The sequence below is a fragment of the Panthera leo genome, chromosome B3 (genome assembly GCF_018350215.1).
Source record: "Panthera leo isolate Ple1 chromosome B3, P.leo_Ple1_pat1.1, whole genome shotgun sequence".
Lineage (NCBI taxonomy): Eukaryota > Metazoa > Chordata > Mammalia > Carnivora > Felidae > Panthera > Panthera leo.
Genome location: NC_056684.1, coordinates 91,071,440 through 91,095,003, shown reverse-complemented (window position 1 = coordinate 91,095,003; position 23,564 = coordinate 91,071,440). Strand labels below are relative to the sequence as shown.

Here is a 23,564-nt window from a genome sequence, read left to right as displayed (position 1 = left end):
AGGGAGACACAGAATCCGAACCAGGCTCCAGGCTTTGAGTTGTCAGCACAGAGCCCGACGGGGGGCTTGAACTCACAAATCATGAGATCGTGACCTGAGCTGAAGTCCAACACTTGACCGATTGAGCCACCTAGGCACCCCCATTAATGCTGATTTCTTATGAATAAGTGCACAAACCAACAAAACTTTTGTAGCACACTGTCCATGGTAGGCATTAAATATTTGGAATAATGTTTGTGCACTAGTATCTTAACAAAAATTGTTTCAATATTTAATTTCTAATATTTAAGTATTTAAAATACCTGATAAAAATAGTTTTCATTGCTAACACAAAGTAATATTTTGTCAAGGGAATGCTAATTTTAGTTTTGTTTTCAAAAGGAAATCCATTTTCTAAATTATAATTCAAAATAAAATTCAACCTTCTTATTACATAAGCACAGAACTGTATTTGACTTCTGGTAACAAAGATCTGAAAAAGTGTGATTTGAAAAAATTAGGGGTTTTACCTTTATCACATAAAAAGAAATATAAAGGTGGTGATCAGGGCTAGTCCTAAAGCCTTTTGTGTTTTTACAAACCCAGACTTTCTTCTCAGTCATTCCTATTCTGTGCTTATTTATGCGCAGTTCCAAGATAGCTATAGGAGTTCCAGTCATAATGTTATATTGCAGGGAGTAAGATAAAAGAAAGGAAAAGGCAATGAACAAAAGACACATGCTGGCTAAGGCAGTCAACCCCCTCCCATATCACCTTTAAAAAACTTTTATGAAACATCCACTTAACAGTTTTTCCTTAAATATATTAGACAGAGGTTAATTACACAGCAGCAGCCACTTCAAGGAAGAATGCAGAATAGCTTTTTAGCTGGTCACTTTACTGAAACAATACAAGTAGGATCTATTAGCAAGAAAGAGAAGAACACTGGGCTACAAGACATTTATATCCACCATATAGATTAATAGGAGGTAACCTCATCTTAATATCATCTATGTTTTGGATAAACGTTATCTTGTTAGTTTTTATCAAAGAACCACACATTCTCTATGATGACTTTGCTCACCCTCTTATCTACAACTGAAATTATCTTTACTTCTATCTCCATGTCACATCTACCAACATGGCCTGCTTTGAATGTCATCTCATCCATATGTGCCCAATCTGCTGAACCTACAAGTAGTCATTCTGTTTTTATAAAGATATTATTTCAGCTTTTTGAATAATCTATCATTTATTAAAATAATTAATTAGGTAATTAAATCTTTATCTAGCATATAATTACCACCATCTAGATATTGGGATGGTATAGTTTTAAATTTTCTCGACTATATTAACCTAAGAAATCAGTACATTTAATAATTTTCACTTAATAATATGGCAAACTGAACCTGTTCCAGCTATGTATATAGAATTATTTACTGATAACAAAGGTCTAGGTCAAAAGCAAACACAGCATGCTTCAGACTAGTAAAAGCACTACCCAGGAAGAAGACAAAAGGGAATGTTTTTTGTTAAAAAAAAAACTGGAATATTCAATATACTGATTATATTTCACAGCTTTACTTTATGCTTTCTAATTATTATCCTCCTTAAGAGGCAGGTGAAAAGTATGTTTTCCAGGAAATGACAAAAAGACATATGGGGCAAGATATCTTATCTGGTAGGATTATCTCCAAATATTGTACTCTCAAAGGTAACTCTAAGATTATGTATGTCTTGTCCTCTTTCTAATTTATGTTACACAAAAAGGTCCACAGAGAGATTCAACGAAGAAAATTTCAACTAAAAGAAAGCAAAGGAAACTGTCTACTCAGAAAGAAATTTGAAGCTACAATTAAAACAATTGAATACATATATAATGAAAACTGTTTCAAAGGCCAAAATCATTCAAAAATACTAAACTTTGTTTTCAAAGAATAACCCTCAAATATAGTAGACTTAAAAAAACAAATGAATTGATCTACTATGTTATGAGGAATTTTAATACACTTATGACTGTAATTATTAGATCAAGGGGGAAAATCATTAAGATAATACAAGACTCTAGAAGTTCAATTATTAAGATTGATCTAATGGAGAAATATATTAAGAACTCTGTATCATTGATTAGAATAGCCACATTTTTAAGTTTTTATTTTCAAGGAAACACTTATAATAAATGATCATAGGCTGAGACATAAAGCTGGCCTTCAAATTTAAACAGAAGTTTGTATTATACAAATTACATTTTCTCACTACAATGCACTTATATTTGATATTTTAAAATTTTGAGAGCCACATATATTTTCACTTAAAAAAATTCAAGCATTTTTTATTTTTTTAATGTTTATTTATTTTTAAGAGAGAGAGAGCTCCCATGTGGAGCTTGAATTCATGACCCATGGATCATTACCTGAGCTGAAGTTGGATCCTTAACGGACTGAGCCACCAACACACCCCCCCCCCCATATTTTTAAATAAAAAATTTGTTGTACAAACCTGAGTCAATGAATAAATCATTACAAATTTGAAATACTTAAAATTTTATCACAGTAAAAACACTAAGTTTTAAACTTGTAGAAGACGATAAATGTTTCTTAGATGAAAAGTTATAGTCTTGAATGTTTTGGAAAAAAAAAACATTCTAAGGGGCAACTGGGTGGCTCAGTTGGTTAAGCATCTGACTTCAGTTCAGGTCATGGTCTCATGGTGGGTGGGATTGAGCCCTGGGTTGGGCTCTGTGCTGACAGCTCATGGTCTGGAGCCTGCTTTGGATTCTGTGTCTCCCTCTCTCTCTGCCCCTCCCTCACTCGCACTTTGTCTCACACTCAAAAGAAATAAGAAAAAGAACAATATAATAAGGAATTATGAGGAAGAAAATATTAAATACAAGTGCAGAAATTAGTAGAATGTAATCACATATCTAACATAGATAGTCAACAAAATTGATTATCTGGAAAAAAATTATCATATAGAAAAGTCTCTATATTCTGAATACAAAAAAATGGTCAGGGTTTATACAGAGTATTAAATGTTAAAAGAGAGACACCCAGTTACTATAGAGATTAAACAGATACTGAGAGAATATTATGTATACTATTTTCTGACATACAAAAACATGGATGAAAAGAGGAAATTACTAGAAAAATACTTAACACCTTTTTGAAAATAGAAAATATTATTCCTAGAAACATTAAAATTAAGTAAATAATGTCCCCTTCAAATACCAGAACCATATATCTTAAGCTGGGAACATGCTCAACATTTAGACCACAGAAGTCTAGATGTTACAAAAACATGGTTATAGAATAAAAAAATAAGGCAAAGCTCTGGAACTCATTTTATTATTCTAGGAACAAGGTTTTAAAAAGTATTAGTGATGATATATTAACAGGAAAATAACATTATAAACCAATAAAGTCTTAGATAAAAATATTCATTTATAATAATAACTTTGCTTGGGTCCTGTAGCTCATGACCAGGAATCTTGTATAAATAACACCTATCAATTGAGAATGAGTAAACATTAGGAAATATCAATGTTATAAAATAATAAGTGATGCAATTGTGACCTTTGGATTTCCTAATCTATTGATTATTGATAGTCAAAAAATGTAAAAAAGTTGATGAGATGGATGAAACCCTTGAAGAGCACAAATAACTAAAACTGCCTCACAGGAAACAGAAAATATGTCTAGTTCTTTAAAAATTACATGTATTGCATTTGTTATTTAAAAACCTTTCCAGAACTTATGTCCACACAGAAGTTTCCCTTGGATATTTACATCTTTAACCATAACTGCCCAAACTTCAAAACAACCAAGATATCCTGTAGTTGGTGAATGGATAAATAAACCATGGTACATCCAGACAATGGAATAGTATTCTGTGCTCAAAAGAAATGAGCTATGAAGCCATGAAAATACAGGGAGGAAACTTAATTTTATATTACTAAGTGAAAGAAGCCAATTCTCTGAAAAGGCCATATACTGTAGAACTCTTACTATATGACATTCTGGAGATAGCAAAACTATGGAAACAGAAAAAAGATCAGTGGCTGTCAGGGTTTCAGGGATAGGAGGGATGACTAGATAGGGAACAGAGGATTTTTAACACCATGAATATATTCTTTGTGGTACTGTGAAAATGGATACATGCCATTATATATTTGTCCAAACCCATAGCATGTACAATACCAAGCATGAACCCTAATGTAAAGTATCAACTTTTGGTGATTAAAATTTGTCAAAGTAGATTCATTGTTATAAACAATGCACCATTCTTTCAGGAGCTGTTGATAATGGAGGAGACTGCATGTATGGGGGCAGAGAGTATGAGAAATCTCTGACCTTCCTCTACATTTTCCTGTGAACCTAGAACTACTCTAAACAAAGTCTTAGAGAAACAAACCTTCCCAAAATGTATTCATATTTCACTAATGAATTCTATCAAACATTTAAAAATAAATCATTTCAATTCTATCATAGGACTCCCCCCACCAAAAAAAAATCATGTGCACAATGAATCATAGAATGTCACTTTACTTATCATTAGGGTTTTTGACAATGTAATTGGCTAAGGATCTTAAGAGAGTATCACATTGGATCTAGTGTGGGCCCCAAATTCAATGACTGGTGTTCTTATTAGAAGAGGAGAAAACACAAAGACACAAAAAAATAAGGCCATGGGAATATGAAGACAGACCTACGCAGCTGCTAAGCCAGACAATGCCAAGGACTGAGGGAAGTCACCAGAAGCTAGAAGGGAAAGAAGCCAATGCACCTACACAAACTCTTTGACACACAGGAGGACTGAGTACTTCAAAATTATGACCTAGTTCTCTTTACTGCACTTTTCTTTTTTTTTTTTTTTTTTTAATTTTTTTTCAACGTTTTTTATTTATTTTTGGGACAGAGAGAGACAGAGCATGAACGGGGGAGGGGCAGAGAGAGAGGGAGACACAGAATCGGAAACAGGCTCCAGGCTCCGAGCCATCAGCCCAGAGCCTGACGCGGGGCTCGAACTCACGGACCGCGAGATCGTGACCTGGCTGAAGTCGGACGCTTAACCGACTGCGCCACCCAGGCGCCCCAATTTACTGCACTTTTCTATAAGTGCAAGACAATTCCTGAATAAAACTGAATTATATATTACAGAATTCCAATAATTAAAAGTATAATTACGTTGTAAAATTATGAGAAATAATAGTTGGATATGATAGCCAGGAAACAGTCTGTGATATTTAATATTTTAGTCTCTTGGGGAAAAAAAAACACTTATCGAGGGAATTAAGGAAAAATATTCATACCAAGTACATTTACTATATAAATATTTAAAATCATTTCATATAGTAAGTCAATAGTTTGATCTTTGAAACAGTATTTTAAATATAAAAGGTTAAAATGTGTTTTTAAAAACTATCTCTCAAAAATTAATGTCATTATTTAAATGGCAAAATAATTCTATGCAATTCATTTGCATAGAAAGATTTTTCCTATTACATATATAGAGTCTGATCTATAAGTGAATGTTAAAATCAATTTACAATTTATACGTTTTTATTGAGAAATTACTTAGAGTATGATTTACCCTTTTAAGCATACAATTCCATAATTTTGGGGAAAAAATATAGTCATGTACCCACCATCTAATCCAAAATAATAGGAGAGCTTCAACACAATATAAGTTAATTTTTTGACTAGCAAATTCCAAATGTTTTATACATTCGAATATAAATATTGGTGAGTTTAAATATTTGCTCATTCAGCAGACATTCAGTATATCCTTAACAGACTAGAGGCTATAGTCCTAAATTTTAATATTTTTGTATCTTTCTCTTTTCATCCTATTATTTAAGAGAATTTGTATTTTGGCAGGAGCATGCTAGGACCACTGAATCCAATAGGGGTGACTTTTTCAACACTTCTTAAATAACACATACAATTAAACAAACTTTAAGTAAAATTGTTAATAACACCTTTTTCCTTAGTCATTTTTTTCTCATTAGTTTCTCTTAGGAAAAAATTATCAATCCATCCTGAAAAATTTTTTTATCTTTATTATTCTAGATTTCCTGGCTTTCATAAGAATACCCATATTTCATTTATGGTAAAGTAAGATTTTTGTAAAAATGTAGCACATAATCTTCAGTGTTATCTTTTATATTACTCTCCCCAGTACAAGGGAAGGAAGATAAATTGTAATCTTAAAGAACAGTTGGGTATTATTAAAATCCTATCACTCAATTCATGAAAATACTTAATTTCACAATGTTTTGTCATCTTATGGTGTTTCTTGATCTATTGCTATTATTTTGCGTCTAATGACAAGTATGTTAGAAGAACAGCGCATACTTACAAATCTCTGTTCATATTAGCACAACAGGGGAAGTAAGTGAGCAAGAGTCTTTAGGAACAATCAGTACCAAAACAACTAGTTTCAGAAATTTGAAAAAAAAAAAGAAGAAAAAAAGTTGATGGATGAGATCAATAAAATCTCACCTGACAATTAATAGTGGGTAATAGTCTCAGAGTCGCACAGGTAGTTTTCTCTGATCTGAGTACTTTTTAAATAATCCATGTATAAGCACTGGCAGTATTAGAATATTTTATGTAGCTTAGTATCTATAATTAAATTGACCTTTATCTATTGCTCTGCATTTACTTTCTCTGTCACTGGACTGAAGAATGATGTCCTTACTGAGCAGTGACATATGACAGGTATCCTTTATCATTGAAAATTTAATCAAAAGCTAGTAGAGAGATTCAACACCACTTCAAGTCTTTTCTAAGCGAGGATAAATGCATTTTTAAGAGAGCAACTAAATAATTGGTTCAGAGATATTCAAAATCTCAAAGCTTCTACCATTATCTTAAGTCAAAACAAGACTCTTTCTCTTCACTTTCTCCTTCTTTCCTTCTCTCCATCTCTCCTACTTTTGACCTTAATCATTTCAGTGTAAGTCATTTATTCAATACTTATTCAGCAATACTGTAACTTAGGTCTTTTTGTTGTTGTTGTTGTTCCTCCCATTGTTCTTATAGGCTAGGGAAACAGATAAAACACCAAACTCCCTTTGCCCTGACATCGAAGGGGTATTTGCCATGAGCTTTTTTTTTTTTTTTTATAGGTATCTGCCTACTGATCAATTGTTTAGTTTATAAATACAAATGTGAAAGGGGATATGGAGTTTTTTCTCATTGAAAATTACCATGAGATCATATGCATCATTTTAGAAGGTAAATTTTACTAAAAAAAATTTAAACATTTTAAAGAATATTGAAAATATATATGACCATGTTGGAGATGGTATGATTTAAATCACTTCATCAAGAGGGGTGCCTGGGTGGCTCAGTTGGTTAAGCGACCAACTTCGGTCAGGTCATTCAGCTTGTGAGTTCAAGCCCCGTGTCAGGCTCTGAGTGTCAGGCTCTGTGCAGACAGCTCATTGCCTGGAGCCTGCTTCAGATTCTGTGTCTCCCTCTCTCTGCCCCTCCCCAACTCATGCTCTGTCTCTCAAAAATAAATAAACATTAAAAAAAAAAACACAGAGTTAAAACACTTCATCAAGATTTAATATTTCATTTCATTCCATATATACTTTCTGTTGCGTTCTGACAAGAATGTGGGGGAATTAGTGATTAGAAAAGATATTGTGTATTTAATATTCAAGTCCTTAGTTATATTTTATATAAGTCAATCTCCTTAGTAAGTCAAAATTCAAACCTCCTCTCTGTAAATTTAGTCATATATTATAATTAAAAGTTGTAGCTTTTACCTAGGGATACTTAATATTCAGTTTCACTGCAAGTATTTATATATTTAAAAATACTGTTATTTGAATATTCATGAAGCACATATATAAGTACAAGTTTAATGTGGATACACTGAATTTATTGATGCCATCTAAGTAAATAAAAGTTTTATATTGGCAGATTTGACGTGTGCTGTTAACCTGCTATAAAATTAGAATATTGCCTTATTTATTTGATTACTACCTCCTAATACTCATTGAATTTTCCAATATTTCATTATTCTCTATAGGCTACCATTTTTGTAAGTACTTTAATAGAAAAAAATACAAAGATATGTGAATGTTTTTATGGGAATACTTCAACATGCATTCAATACCTAAAATATTAATTAACAAAGGCAATTTTGATCATACTAGCAAAACCAAAGTATTCATAATTATACAAAGGAAGTGAGCTTATATGAAACAACTTATACCCTAACACCCAACATGAATGTGCTCTCCAATACACTCTTAACCATTCCACCAAGGTCAAAGTAAACTGAAATAAATTGACATATGTTTGAAATACTTGTCATGAAACACAAAGATGAAAACTCTGGGATAATTAACATTTTGGGTGATTTAAAATTTACCTTTAACTTAATAATTAAATGTTGTGACATCATCTTTTAATTTTTGAATGCTTTTGTTTTGGAATTTATGTTTTTTAAGTCATGAAATATCACAAAATTTCACAGATTAGAGAACCGAAGATTAGGAAATTAACCATTTTTATGTAGATACTCATAGATTATGAATGGCACAGGTGAGATTTTAATTCATGTTAAACACTCTAAAGCGTCTGTCTATTGTATCAGACCCCAAAAGTCTGCATATGATCGACTAAATTTCAGAGAATCATAAAAATTTTATACCTGACCTATTTGTATGTGCTTTAAATATAATTTTCATTTTTTCTTAAAGTAGAGAAGTATATTCATCTGACATCACTTTCTATAGTTTTTAATATCAGTTTTAAAAAATTCTTACCCATACCTAATCCAGCAGCATTTTATTTTGTCCTATTTATCAATCTTTCAGAAACATTTCAACTATTTTCTATAGAAAGAACAATTTGTATTATTTTATACCCATATCTCATTGGTCCATAGGAAATAAAATTATTTTAACTATAATAACACCTACAATTGATATAAATAGCTTTGTGACCCAAACAGGTAATTCCTGGTAACTAAAACACTCAAATACTGAGAAAAAAAACTCTATCTTACCATTGAGTGATTTAATACACCTTGTCAGAATCAGGAAATATGTCTTACAGCAAAATAGAAAGCATGCATTAATCCATAATGGAATCCTATTTCAAAAATCTTCCATTATATAGCACAAATTTAAGGTTTGTTATGTGTGACACATAGTGATAAAATTCCATAAATTTCAATAATAACATTTGGACAAGACCACAAGCTCATTTGTGTATTCCTATATAATATCTGAATACTTAAAACCCATTAGATGCTGAGTGAATATTTGTTGAATGAAAAGTTGGGTGGTGAGGTGTATAACATTTAACTTTCAATCTCAGAATAATTCATTCATTTTATTTAATATATAATTATTGAACACCTACCTGAGGTAGGCATGTTTACAAACATTGGGAATAGAACTATGATCATAGTAGAAAAACCCTGCCTTCACGAAAGCTACATTTTAGTGCATGTGACAAAATATAAGATAAATTAGTAAAAAACTTAAAAAGTAGAAGGTATTAGATAAAAATGAACTATTGCTAAACTGTGTAGTGACAAGTGCAAAAAATTGAAAGTACTAATCATTGATCAGTTTTAGTACTCTTGCACGCTTGAGTATAAGCAACTTACAATACAATGCCCTAGAAATAGACACATTAGAAGGTGATAGTGGAGAGCACAAGTGATATATATGTTCTCTAACTTCCTTCTAAATGAAAAACTTTGAATTTTTCTTGGTATCTAGGTACTCTTAAAAAGTTCACTTAGAAAAAATACATTTATTTTTATTTGAGAGAGAGGGAGAGAGTGGGGAAAAGGAGCAGAGGGAGAGAGAGAGAGTGAATCTTAAGCAGGCTCCATACTCAGCATGGAACCTGACCTGAGGCTTGATCTCACGACCCTGAAATCAAGGGTTGGTCACTCAACTGACTGAGCCACCCAGGTGCCCCCCAAAATTCATTTTTTTAAAATCTAACACCTTAAGCATGACAATTTCTCATTTAACTTTTTTGCAGTCAGTACCAAATAAAGTTTGGTTAACAACAGCATGTTAATTAAACTTCTGTAGCTGTTGGAACTCAATTCTTTAGGAATTATCTAAAGTATTTCCAAGTGAACTTTACATGAAAGCTCTTGAAATTTCAGAGTAAAGATTGATGAATAACTTTCATTTTTTTAATTTTCACTTTTATTTATTTTGAGAGAGTGAGTAAGCGAGTGCAGGCAGGGGAGGGGCAGAGAGAGAGAGAGGGAGACAGACAGAATCTTAAGTAAGTTCCATAGTGTCTGTGCAAAAACCAACTCGGGGCTCAAACTCATGAACCATGAGATCATTACCTTTGCAGGAATCAAGAGTCAGATGCCATACTTTTTCATTTTTTATCTTCAGTATTACCTATGGTTTCATTACAATTTTCAAGCAAAAATTTTGTTTATAAATTTATTACATGCCTTAGTGGCCAATTAGATTATTCTTCTTCTATGTAAAACCTTGACTCAGGGCACCTGGGTGGCTGTTGTTTGAGCATCTGACTTCTGCTCAGGTCATGATCTCACAGTTGACAAGTTTGAGCCCTGCGTGGGGCTTTGTGCTAACAGCTCAAGGCCTCTAGCCTGCTTCAGATTCTGTGTCTCCCTCTCTCTCTTCCCCTCCCCTGCTCACGCTCTGTCTCTGTCTCAAAAATAAACATTAAAAAAAATTAAAAAAAAAAAAACCTTGACTCTCATGAGAGGTGCTTTTGGTTTAATAGTGTGATATTTTAATACACATATTATTTTATATATAACATATATGTATGTGTGTGTATATATATATATATATATATATTTAACCATTTAATATGAATGCTATTTACATTGACTTACTCAGATGAAGAAACAGATCTAAGGAAATAGCATTGTGTAAGTCATGATGGACCTGATGGAGTAAATATAGAGAGAATAAACTTAATGAATGTGAAAATAAAATAGCTTTGGTTGAAAGGACTCTGAAAGTTTGGATAATATAAATATTTTCATTGTGATTCAATCTTTTTTATAACAAGTGCTCATCTAGACACAGTATCTAAACTCTTTCCTAAGGACAGTAATGGGATTTTAAAATGTATAGCTCTTATTGTTTTTATTATTATTGTTGTTTCTTTACATTGACCAAATTTTTTTGCTGACTAAATGTAAACTGGATGGTTTGAGATTATGAAAGATGTTTAAAAGTATTCTGCAATTAACTTTTAAGTCAGCTTTTCTAACCCCTGCCCTGCCACATTTCTCCTGATATATTGGAAAACTAGTTTTAAAAGTGTAGAAGTTTCAAATAAGCACATGAAAAAAGATTTCCAGCAATTTTAGTCATCTGTGCAATGCAAATCAAAACCACAATGAGATATAATTTACTGCCACTCGAATAGCTATAATTAAAAGGTAGTCAATAACAGTGTCCATGTCCAGGAGGATGTGTAGCAACTGGAAACCTCATATATGTTGGTGGGAGTATAAAATGTTGCAATTGCTTTGGAAAATGGTTTAGCAATTCCTCAATAAAGTTAAGCATGGAGCTGGTACAGACCCAACAATTCCACTCCTAAGTACATATGCAAGAAAACTGAAAACATGTTCACATGAAAAATTGTACATGTATGTTTACTGCAGCATTATTTTATTTATTTATTAAATTTACATCTAAGTTAGCATAGAGTGCAAGAATGATTTCAGGAATAGATTTCTTAATGCCCCTTTCCCATTTAGCCCATCCCCCCTCCCACAACCCCTCCAGTAACCCTCAGATTATTCTCCATATTTAAGTGTCTCATATGTTTTTGTCCCCCTCCCTGTTTTTATATTCTTATTGCTTCCTTTCCCTTATGTTCATCTGTTTTGTATCTTAAAGTCCTCATTTGAGTGAAGTCATATGATATTCATCTTTCTCTGACTAATTTAGCTTAGCATAATACCCTCTGGTTCTATCCACGTAGTTGCGGACAGCAAGAATGTTCATGGCAGTATTATCTTTGACAGCCAAAACAGGGAAACAACCCAAATGTCCATCAACTGATGAAAAGAAGTAAAATACACTGTATCTATACACTTCAAAATAGAGTGTTGATATATGCCACAACATGGTGGAATCTTTATTTTTAAATATAATTTACTGTCAAGTTAGCTAACATACAATGTATACAGTGTTCTCATGAATTTGGGAGTTCACGTGGTTCATCGTTTACATACAACATGCAGTGCTCATCCAACAAGTGTCCTCCTCAATGCCAATCACACATTTTCCCCTCTCTTCCGCCTCCCCATCAACCCTCAGTTTGTTCTCTGTAGTTAGCAGTCTCTTATGGTTTGCCTCCCTCTCTGTTTGAAACTATTTTTCCCCTCCCCTCCCCTCCCCCATGGACTTCTGTTAAGGTTATCAAATTCCACATATGAGTGAAAACATATGATATCTGTCTTTTTCTGACTTATTTCACTTAGCATAACACCCTCCAGCTCCATCCACATTGCTGAAAATGGCAAGATTTCAATCCTTCTTATTGCCAAGTAGTATTCCATTATGTATATAAACCACATCTTCTTTATCCATTCATCAATTGATGGACATTTCGGCTCTTTCCATAATTTGGCTATTGTTGAAAGCAATGCTATAAACACTGGGGTACATGTGCCCCTATAAATCAGCACTCCTGTATCCTTTGGATAAATTCCTAGTAGTGTTATTGCTGGGTCGTAGATTTTTAATTTTTTGAGGAACCTCCACACTGTTTTCCAGAGAAGCTGCACCAGTTTGCATTCCCAACAACAGTGCAGGAGGCTTCCCGTTTCTCCACATCCTCACCAACATCTGTTGTTTCCTGAGTTGTTAATGTTATCCACTCTGACAGGTGTGAGGTGGTATCTCAATGTGGTTTTCTTTTGTATTTCCCGGATGATGAGTGATGTTGAACATCTTTCCATGTGTCTGTTGGCCATCTGGATGTCTTCTTTGGAAAAATGTCTATTCGTGTCTTCTGCTCATTTCTTCACTGGATTATCTGTTTTCCAGGTGTTGGGTTTGGTAAATTCTTTATAGATTTTGGATACTAGCCCTTTATCTGATATGTCATTTGCAAATATCTTTTCCCATTCTGTTGGTTGCCTTTTAGTTTTGTTGATTGTTTCCTTTGCAGTGCAGAAGCTTATTGATGAGGTACTAATAGTTCATTTTTGCTTTTATTTCCCTTGCCTTCAGAGACATGCTGAGTAAGAATTTGCTGCAGCTAAGGTCAAAGAAGGTTTTGATGGTTTCCTTTCTCAATTTTGGTCTTTCATCCAATTTGAGTTTATTTTTGTATATGATGTAAGAAAGTGGTCCATTTTCATTCTTCTGCATGCTGCTGTCCAGTTCTCCCAGCACCATTTGCTAAAGAGACTGTCTTTTTTCCATTGGATACTCTTTCCTGCTTTGTCAAAGATTCACTGGCCATACATTTTTGGGTCCAATTCTGGGTTCTCTATTCCACTTATCTATGTGTCTGTTTCTGTGCCAATACCATAATGGCTTGATGATTACAGCTTTGTAATAGAAGCTTAAAGTCTGGGATTGTGATGCCTCCTGCTTTGGTTTTCTTTTTCAAAATCGCTTTGGCTATTCAGGGTATTTTGTGGTTCCATCCTAATTTTAGGATTATTCTAACTCTGTGAAGAATGCCAGTGCAATTTTAATTGGGATTGCATTGAATGCATAGATTGCTTTGGGTAATATTGACGTTTTAACAATATTTGTTCTTCCAATCCATGAACATGGAATGTTTTTCCATTTCTTTGTGTCTTCTTCAGTTTCCTTCATAAGTTTTCTATGGCTTTTAGCATACAGATGTTTTACATCTTTGGTTAAGTTTATTCCTAATTATTTTATGGTTCATGGCGCAATTATAAATAGGATAGATTTCTTGATTTCTCTTTCTGTTGCTTCATTATTGGTTGCTTCATTTCTGTACATTGATTTTGTACCCTGTGACTTTGCTGAATTCATGTATCAGGTCTAGCAGCTTTTGATACAGTCTTTCAGGTTTTCCATATAGAGTATCATGTCCTCTGTGAAAGGTGAAAGTTTTACTTTTTTGCCTTTTATTTCATTTTGTTATCTGATTGCTGAGGCTAGGAGTTCCAACACGATGTTAAACAACAGCAGTGAGAGTGGACATCCCTGTCGTGTTCCTGATCTCAGGGGAAAGCTCTCAGTCTTTCCCCATTGAGGATGATATTAACTGTGGGCTTTTCATATGGCTTTTATAATGTTAAGGTATGTTCCTTCTATCCCAACTTTCTTGAGGGTTTTTATTAAGAAAGGGTGCTGTATTTTGCCAAATGCTTTTTCTGCATCTATTGACAGGATCCTATGGTTCTTATCCTTTCTTTTATTAACATGATGTATCACATTTATTGTTTTGCAAATACTGAACCAGCCCTGCAGCCCAGGAATAAATCCCACATGATCACGGTGTATAATTCTTTTAATATACTGTTGAATTGGATTTGCTAGTATCTTGTTAAGAATTTTTTCATCCATGTTCATCAGGGATATTGTCCTGTAATTCTCCTTTTTAGTGCAGTCTGTCTGGTTTGGGAATCAAGGACTCATAGAATGAGTCCAGAAGCTTTCCTTCCATTTCTATTTTTTGGGATAGTTTGGGAAGGATAGGTATTAACTCTGCTTTAAATGTCTGGTAGAATTCCCCTGAGAAGCCATCTGGCCTCTTATTTGTTGGGAGATTTTTGATAACTGATTCAATTTCTTCGCTGGTTATGGGTCTGTTCAAATTTTCTACATCTTCCTGTTTGAGTTTTGGTAGTGTGTGGGTGTCTTTGAATTTGTCCATTTCCTCCATGTCATCTAGTTTGTTGTCATATAATTTTTCACAATATTCTCTAATAATTGTGTTTCTTGGTGTTGGTTGTGATCTCTCTTCCATGGTGGAATTTTTTAACATTTATGTTAAATGACAGAAACCAGACACAAAAATCACATATTATATAATTCCATGTATATGTAAATTCAACATAGGCATTTCTATAAAAAGAGTATGTTGATGGTTTCCAAAAACAGTGGAGGAGAAGGAAGAGGAAGTGGCTGCTAATGGGTACATACTTTACTGTGTGGATGAAATATTCTGGAATTAGAGAGTGATGGCATGATGGTTGAAGAACTTTGTGAATGTGCTAAAGCAAACAGAATTGTATAATTTAAAAGAATGAATTTATGGTATTTAAGTTACATTTCGATTTTTAAAGTATAGTACTCAATAGCCTTAATTAAAAGTCTAAGACAGGTGGGGCGCCTGGGTGGCTCAGTCGGTTAAGCGTCCGACTTCGGCTCAGGTCACGATCTCACGGTCCGTGAGTTCGAGGCCCGCGTCCGGCTCTGGGCTGATGGCTCAGAGCCTGGAGCCTGCTTCCGATTCTGTGTCTCCCTCTCTCTCTGCCCCTCCCCCATTCATGCTCTGTCTCTCTCTGTCTCAAAAATAAATAAACGTTAAAAAAAAAAATTAAAAAAAAAAAAGTCTAAGACAGGTTATTATAAATGTAATTTGGCAAATAAACTCAAGTCAAATATGTGGTTATGAAAATAAGTTAATACCTCTTTATATCTAATTGCACATGAAGGGCTAAAAGATAGATTTATATCTAAACTAAAACAAATTACTGAGCATGAAGCCACCTTGGCCCCTCCAGCCAACCTAGTAGTCTTTAAGCTTTAACAAGTACCCATAGCCCACACGATTAACTAATCCTTTCTTTGTATAGCTATAGATCATACATTTTTCCTAAAAAAAAAAAATAATAATGAAGCACTTCTCAGTCATTAAACGGAAACTAGATTCTCATGCACAACCCCTCCCTGGCTTCAAGGATCCAGACCCCTTTTGCAGAACACCTAGGCACTGAGGGATTAGACTTCCTGGTACAACTTCTGAGCACCATGATGTCTATAGCTGGTACCATCGAATCTGCATGTAATCAAGAAATGTTATAGACCAATACGCTTCCTTAACAGGTTAACTACCCTAAACCCCTTTAAAAATCCCTGGGCCAGGAACAAAACTTAGGGGTTAGCCTTTGGACAAGAGTCCACCTTTTCCCCAGGTGGCTGGCCTCCTGAATACAGCTTGTATTCCATTCCACTCAAAACTCATTTGTTGGGTATTGGCTTTTCAAGCAATGGGCTACTGAACTTGGGTTTTGGTAACAAGCATAGATAAAGACTATTTTTTCTTAATCTTTTAATTTGCCTTTATGTTGATACCTATATGGGTTACAAAATGAATTATAAAAGAAAAACAAGATGGTGCAACTTAGTAATACAACAATTAGTTCTTGAATATGCAGTATTCAATGGCTACTATAATTGACAAGAAAGTAATTTAGCAATGACTTTATATAAATTAACAAGGTGCTAATTATGTACCTATACAACTTTGGTGTCTATATAATCAAAACATTTGAAAATGAAAAATTTCAGCAAAAGGTATTATACAAAATTAGAAGATTTTAGGGCATAGGTTGTAGTTTTAACTCTTATTCTAGTTGAAATTTGAGATTTTGGAAGGAAAATGGCAACGTGTAATTGAACAGTTGGTTAATTAGATGGTGAGGATGAAAAGGATTTAGTATTCTGTACTTTGGCCTGAGATGCCAAAATGGTAACTTCCTGGCAAGTGATAAAGGACATTTCACAAAGACTTGAGATAACATGTTGGCAAATATTTTTATCTAATAAAATGACTTCAATTTTGTTTAGTTATTATCAGGAAAATAACTCAAAATATAAAGCATTCAATAGATCTAAATATGACTTAATCATATTAAACAATTGAATTGTCCTGTGATTTCTCAGAAAAGCAGAGACTAGGGCACTCTTCAAAAGTGTCAAGATCGTGGATAACAAAGAAAGACAGAGAAACTGTCACTGTTTCCTGGAACAGAAAAAAAAAAAAAAGCATAGAAAATCTGGTGAAATCCAAGTAAAGTCAATAATTAACAGTATTTTACCAGTACTGATATATTGGTTTTAACAAATTTCCAGTTATGTAAGATGTTAACATTATGGGAGGCTGGGTGAAGGGTGTTTGGGAAATGTCAGTGCCCTATTTTCAACTTTTCTGGAAGTTAAAAATCAGTTTCATATGACGATTTAAAAGAAATCTGGAACAACAACAAAAATCACTTGAAGTGATTGTGTGAGTATATCTGTACTACATAATCTGTTCCATTAATATATATACACCTATCCTTAATGTAATTACCTCTTAATGTAACCTGTAATTACCTCTTCTCCTTAATGTAATTAACTCTCTTGAATACTATAACTAAATCAGGTATAAATATTTCAAATTTGTTTATTCACTTCAAATTACTTTGGCTATTTTATATCTATTATCTTACCATAAATTTTAGAATTTGCTTGTCAGTGCATAAAACAATAATCTTACTGGAAATTTGAGATTATTCTGAATTTATAAATTAATTTGGGAGAATTGATATTTTCAAAATACTGATTTTTACAATCCTTTTATGTAACATGTCTTTTTCTTCTTTAATTTCTCTCAAAAATGTTTGTACTTTTCAGTGTATGAGTCTTAAATTCGTTGCCAGGAGCTCAGCCGAGCTGGAGGGAGAGCTTGAGTTGCCAGGTATCAGGATAGACAAAGCAACAAGCCAAAAATGAAAGTGACAGTCAAGCCTTTAATCATTTACTGCCACAGTATAATCAAGAATCTAAAAACAGAGAAGATGGCAACTGCCTCCTGTTCCATTTTCCCTGCATGGAATATCACTCAGGTGAATCAGTACATGGAAAGGTGAAGGGATTGTTACACTATCAAGAAAGTCTCCCCCCAGAAAGACACCTTCAATTTTATGGACAAACAGACAGGTGATAGGGATGGGGAAAGGAATAGAAGTGGAAAAATATTGAGAGCTGAGTGAGATGGAGAACAGTGTCTTCAAATTTCCCTTACAGGTGACTTTCAAATGGAGGCACCTAAACTACGAATGCAGCTAAGCATAAAAAGATGGCCAGCTAGGGGAATATCAGTCCTTGACTGTAACTTTCCTCAGATACTGCAGTGCACTTGATGTGCACCAAATCTGGTGTGGGGAGGGCAGCTTTTCCCCATGATGTTTGCCAGATAAAGCTTTTGTAATTGCTTATGTTTCGGTCCAAAAAACCACACATCATTTCATTATGGTCAGGAGCTTGATTTCTCACATATATTGTTAAATTTATCCCCAAGTATTTCATGTATTTGGATGCAATTTAAATAGTTTTTTTATCATTTTTGTTATTAATTGCTAGTGTATAAAAGTACATTTTTAGTATATTGTCATTTTCGTATGTAGTTGGAAAGAATATGCACATTTTAATTGATGTGTGTTCTGTTTTTAAATTCCACTATGCTGGTTTTGAATATTTTTTTAATGTTTTTTATTTATTTTTGAAGGAGGGAGAGACAGAGCATGAGCAGGGGAGGAGCAAAGAGGGAGACCTAGAATTTGAAGTAGGTTCCAGGCTCTAAGCTGTCAGCACAGAGCCTGATGCAGGGCTCAAACTCATGAACTGTGAGATCATGACCTGAGCCGAAGTCAGACGCTTAACCGAGGACTGAGCCACCCAGGTGCCCTGAATATTTTTTTAAATAGTTTGTTTTTTCACTTTCCGAAGGCAATAAGTAGGTCTCTTATCTTCATTGAATATGAGAAAATTCTTTTTTTTTTTTACGTTTCTTATTTTATGAAAGAGACAGAGACAGTACAAGTGGAGGAGGGACAGAGAAAGGGAGAGAGAGAGAATCTCAAGCGTGTTCCACACCACCAGCACAGAGCCTGATGCAGGGCTGAACTCAATAAACCATGATATCTTGACCTGAGCCGAAACCAAGAGTCAGAAACTCAGGCTACTGAGCCACCCAAGTGCCCCGAACATGAGAAAATTCTTAAACATTATTTCTTCAAATATTTTCACCCCTATATTACTACTACCATTCATTTTGGATTATTCATTATTATTATATGGATATTAACACATCTATGCTCATACCTCTTTTCTCATATTTCCTATCTCTATTTTTTCAAATGGATTGATGGAATGTCAAGACTAAAAATATTAAATAAGCATAGAGTTTTCCAAGAAAAGGATAGAAAAGGATATTAGAGATATGAACCACTTGAAAATAGTGGGTATAAAGAAAAATACTGCTAATATGAAAATATATCAATGGAGTAAGATCAAAATTAATGCAAGGAAAGTATGTATTATTGAGTTTTAAAATCAGAGAAGCTATCCTATTAACCAAATACCTAGTAATTACCAAATTAAAGAAAAAATAAATAAAAATAATTTTATATCTTTATCTTATGTGGTTCTTTATGATAACTGACATCATTGACCACTTCTTCCTACTTGAAATATTATTTTGGATTAATAATTTCAACATCATTAGCTTTGTATTACCATCTGGTTCAGCAATTTTATTGTCTTTAGGGACTTCATCCTCTACACAAACCTTAAATATTGGAATTCCCTAGTGTTCCATTCCCATCTGTTTGCTCTTTAACTTAAAAAAGCTTTTCTGGACCAATCTCTTTTACACATAGAATTTTCTATTAGTATTCAGTTTGAGTTCAAGTGACTGAAACAAAACAAAACAAAACAAAACAAAATCTTATTTAGACCAGAAAGAAGCCAAAATTGTAACAAATCTTGGAGTAGTCTAGGAACACAGTCTGCATTATCTACAAAAGACATAACTTGGGAGTGTTATTGGAACAAACTGCATTCCTTATTGCTCCAACTTTTTCCAAAGCTGAAACTTTCTGCCTCCTCCAGTACCAAAGATAGATTTCCCTTATCTGTGGTTAGTATTTCAGAAATTCTAGGTTGCTTGCTATCAAACATTATTCTGAAGAAGTCAAACCCCTACTTGTTTTATTGTCACCCATGACTATTGTAACTGTCCATTTACCACTATCATCAGGCATGGAAGAATTAAGTGACCAAACAGTGGGCTTCATGGGTTCCATACACTTTCCTGCACCCATAATGTAACAGCAAATCTAGTTTCTTATGGTCATCAGAGCCAATTATCCACTCAAGTAAAGAAATTCTTTTGTCTGCTGTTCCATATGGAGATCCCAGATTGCAAAGTAATAATAACTACAACATCTGCCTGTGTCCCCTACTGGAAGCAATTTCATCTGCTCCTAGTTCCAGGACCCCTGACCTCTGATAGAGAAAAACACAGGATTCAGGAATTTAAAAAAAAAGAAAAAAATTCTCAGAGTGGTGCACTAGAAATAATTGTTAGAGAGACCAGAGATACTTCTATCTTTTGATTCCATATATTTGAACATAATATATTAGCTACTGGTTCTGTGAAGTTATTGTTTCTTCAAGAATATTACTCTAACCAGCCAGGAAGATTTCTTTGAGCTGAAGTCTTATTTATAATAAAATAGTGCAATCTATTGTTTCACTAGAATTACTGCTTCCAGAAGATAAAGGCTAGATTAGGAAAACTTTATTCCATGATCATGATCCTTCTGCAAAATAAGTCGTATTCTCAACAGCAATGTTTTTGGAGTTCTGAGGATAGTACATCAGTCATTTCTTTTTGACATACAGCACTGTACTGGCCAATGAGAAAGGCTAGGAATCATAGAAAAATTATCTTTTCTATATGCATGAAATAATCTTGTGGTAATGCACTCTAGTTGACATAAACATGAAATACGAAGACCTACCACTTTATGCTTACACAGTTTTATACAGAGGCCTTTTCCACAAACTTTCTTGCATTTAGTCTTTTAAAATTTCTACTTCTAGGCCTTTGGCCAACCAGTTGAGCCATTACTCACACCAATAGTCCGTGAATGTTCTTAATTTGAGCCATTTAAACCTTCAGAAAAAATGACTGACTAGGTGTTCTGCTCACATTTCTGCCACTAGGAGTATTTCCTTCACCGACATTCTTCTGAGCCATGCCTCACTTAGCTCATACTGTTGTAGCAGTTCATCTCCAGTTTCCACTCAGTACATCATATTGGATCAACCCACCTTTTAACCAGACTGAGCTACTTTTGCTTCCCCTTCCTTAGAACCCAGATGCAATTTGAGAAAGAGACTTTGGTGCAATAGAGGTAAATGAAATGAAAACTGTACATGTTTGGGATAAACCTCAAATGTACCATTTCTGGGGGATGGTAGATTGCTGTTTCACTTACATGAATCTTTCATTTGTCTTTCATTTAGTCCATCCAGGCTGCTATAACAAAGTGCCACAGACCATAAACTATATGGCTTATAAGAACAGAAATTTATTTCTCACAATTTGGGGCTAGGACCTAAGATCAAGGTGCTGTCAGATTCAGTGTCAAGTGAGGGTCAATTTCCTGGTTCATGGGTATGTCTTCTTGCTGTGTCTTTCATGGCAAAGGATGTGAGAAAGCATTTTCTTTCATAAGAATATGAATCCATTATGAGGGCTCCCCTTTCATACTTTAATCACATCCCAAAGGACTTGCATCCTAATACCATCACATTGGGCATTAGGATCTAAACATATGAATTTGTTGAGTGGAACACACATATTTAATCTTTAACAGGAGGGCAGCAACATGACCTTTAACTTAAAGCATAAATCTCAGCAGGACCAAGATTACTGGAGCCTTAACAGTTTCATTGAGTTGTCAAGTCTCTACATCTACCTAAGACTGATCTCCAATCTTTTCATAGACATGGGTCTTTCTATGGCATGTAGAGTACCTACCACCTACTGTTTATCAAATTTCCATAATAGCAAAATACCATCAATATAATGGATCAACATGATGTTCTCAGGAATGCTCAAGACTACCAAATTCCCTTAAGACTATATTCTTACAATAAAATATTAACATAATCCTGAATAAGACAGTTTATCTATGCTGCTATCTTTCCCACATAAAAATAATTAGTGTGATTTTTTTCATTTATAAGCATAGTTAAGAACATATTTTCCTGTGTGTAATGTGGCAGTGACTCTTACCAGCACACCACAGTTGGTTTGGGAACTATCTTGTTGCTAGTAGTTGGCCATCATTCTCCATGTTTCATGTAGTCTTCCAGGATCTAGACAAGTGGTATAAATGAGGATATGATAAGGAACCCACATTACAGTATTTGATGGAGTTTCCAGTCTCTGCATTTCCTGATGGGATTCAGGAAGACATCTGAGGTACCATCTTGGCTGAGGCAGGAGGACACATTCAGAAGTTTCCAATATTGTCTTTCTACTACAATTTCTACTCTCATTTCACATGTCGGGAAACCAATATGAGAATTCAGGGAGGTGCTCCATATACTTATACTGGTGGTAATTACATCTGAAAGTTACATTCTAGCATCTAACCTCTGCCTTTCTGGAATCCTTTTATCACCATTTATGCCAGTTGGCTCAGTCTTAAAGAAACAGTCTTGGGGCGCCTGGGTGGCTCAGTCGGTTAAGCATCTGACTTCAGGTCATGATCTCACGGTCCACAAGTTCGAGCCCCGTGTCAAGCTCTGTGCTAACAGATCAGAGCCTGGAGCCTGCTTCAGATTCTGTGTCTCCCTCTCTCTCTGCCCCTACCCAGCTCGTGCTCTGTCTCTGTCTCAAAAATAAAAAATAAAAACATTTAAAAAATAAAAAAAAGAAACAGTCTTACTATTATCATTAACCTAAAGCAGAAATAAACAATCAGCTTCTCAAATATATTTTTTCATCTCTCCAGATAGTACATTATCTATTGCTTTGGTGAAAAGAATTATCAAAATGGTGAATTGCCTGAGATGTTACCCTACTTTTCAGCAAACAATTTATACTAATACTGTTTCCTAGATGTTGGAAGAAACTACAAAGTTCCTCTTTCAAAGACAAAGACCTTTATTACTAATTGCATAGCAAGTTACATAACATGTGTCAGTTCCTCTTGTCCACTGTGATAGGGGTCATTCTTATTTTTTTAATGTTTATTTATTTTTGAGAGAGAGAGACAGAGCACGAGAAGGGAAGAGGTAGAGAGAGAGAGAGAAGGAGACACAGATTCTGAAGCAGGCTCCAGGCTCTGAGTTGTCAGCACAGAGCCCAACAAGGGGCTCAAATCCACGAACACGAGATCATGACCTGAGCCGAATTTGGACGCCTTACAGACCAAGCCACTCAGGCACCCCAGGTATCATTCTTAGATGATCACAGTGACCCTGCTCTTCCTTGTATGAAAACCTCCTTTGACTCTTGGAAGAGATTATGAGTATTTTGAAATCTCATTCCTGTGGTTATGTTGTTATATGGCAAAAGGGAGACTATCTTGAGTGGGCCGAACATAATCAAGTGAGTCCTCTAAAAGCAAAGGATTATCTTTGCCTGATTGCAGAATAGGAAGTCAGAGAGACATGCTCAGACTGGCCTGAAATAATGAAAACATGCTTGCAAGGAACTCAGGATGGCCTGTAGGAGCTTAAAGCAGTCCCTGGGAAACAGGTTGCAGCAAAACAGAGACCTCAGTCCCTATGGCTGTGTGGAAAT

At 34.4% G+C, this 23,564-nt stretch overlaps 1 long non-coding RNA gene across 1 annotated transcript in view; it reads right to left on the bottom strand.

Annotated features, from left to right (window-relative positions):
- Positions 1–22,110, bottom strand: part of LOC122221311 — a 116,332-nt gene extending 94,222 nt beyond the window's left edge. The window contains exon 1 of the long non-coding RNA XR_006203154.1: positions 22,047–22,110. This is a non-coding gene — a long non-coding RNA (uncharacterized LOC122221311). The remainder of the gene's footprint in view (positions 1–22,046) is intronic.
- Positions 22,111–23,564: the final 1,454 nt, after the last annotated feature.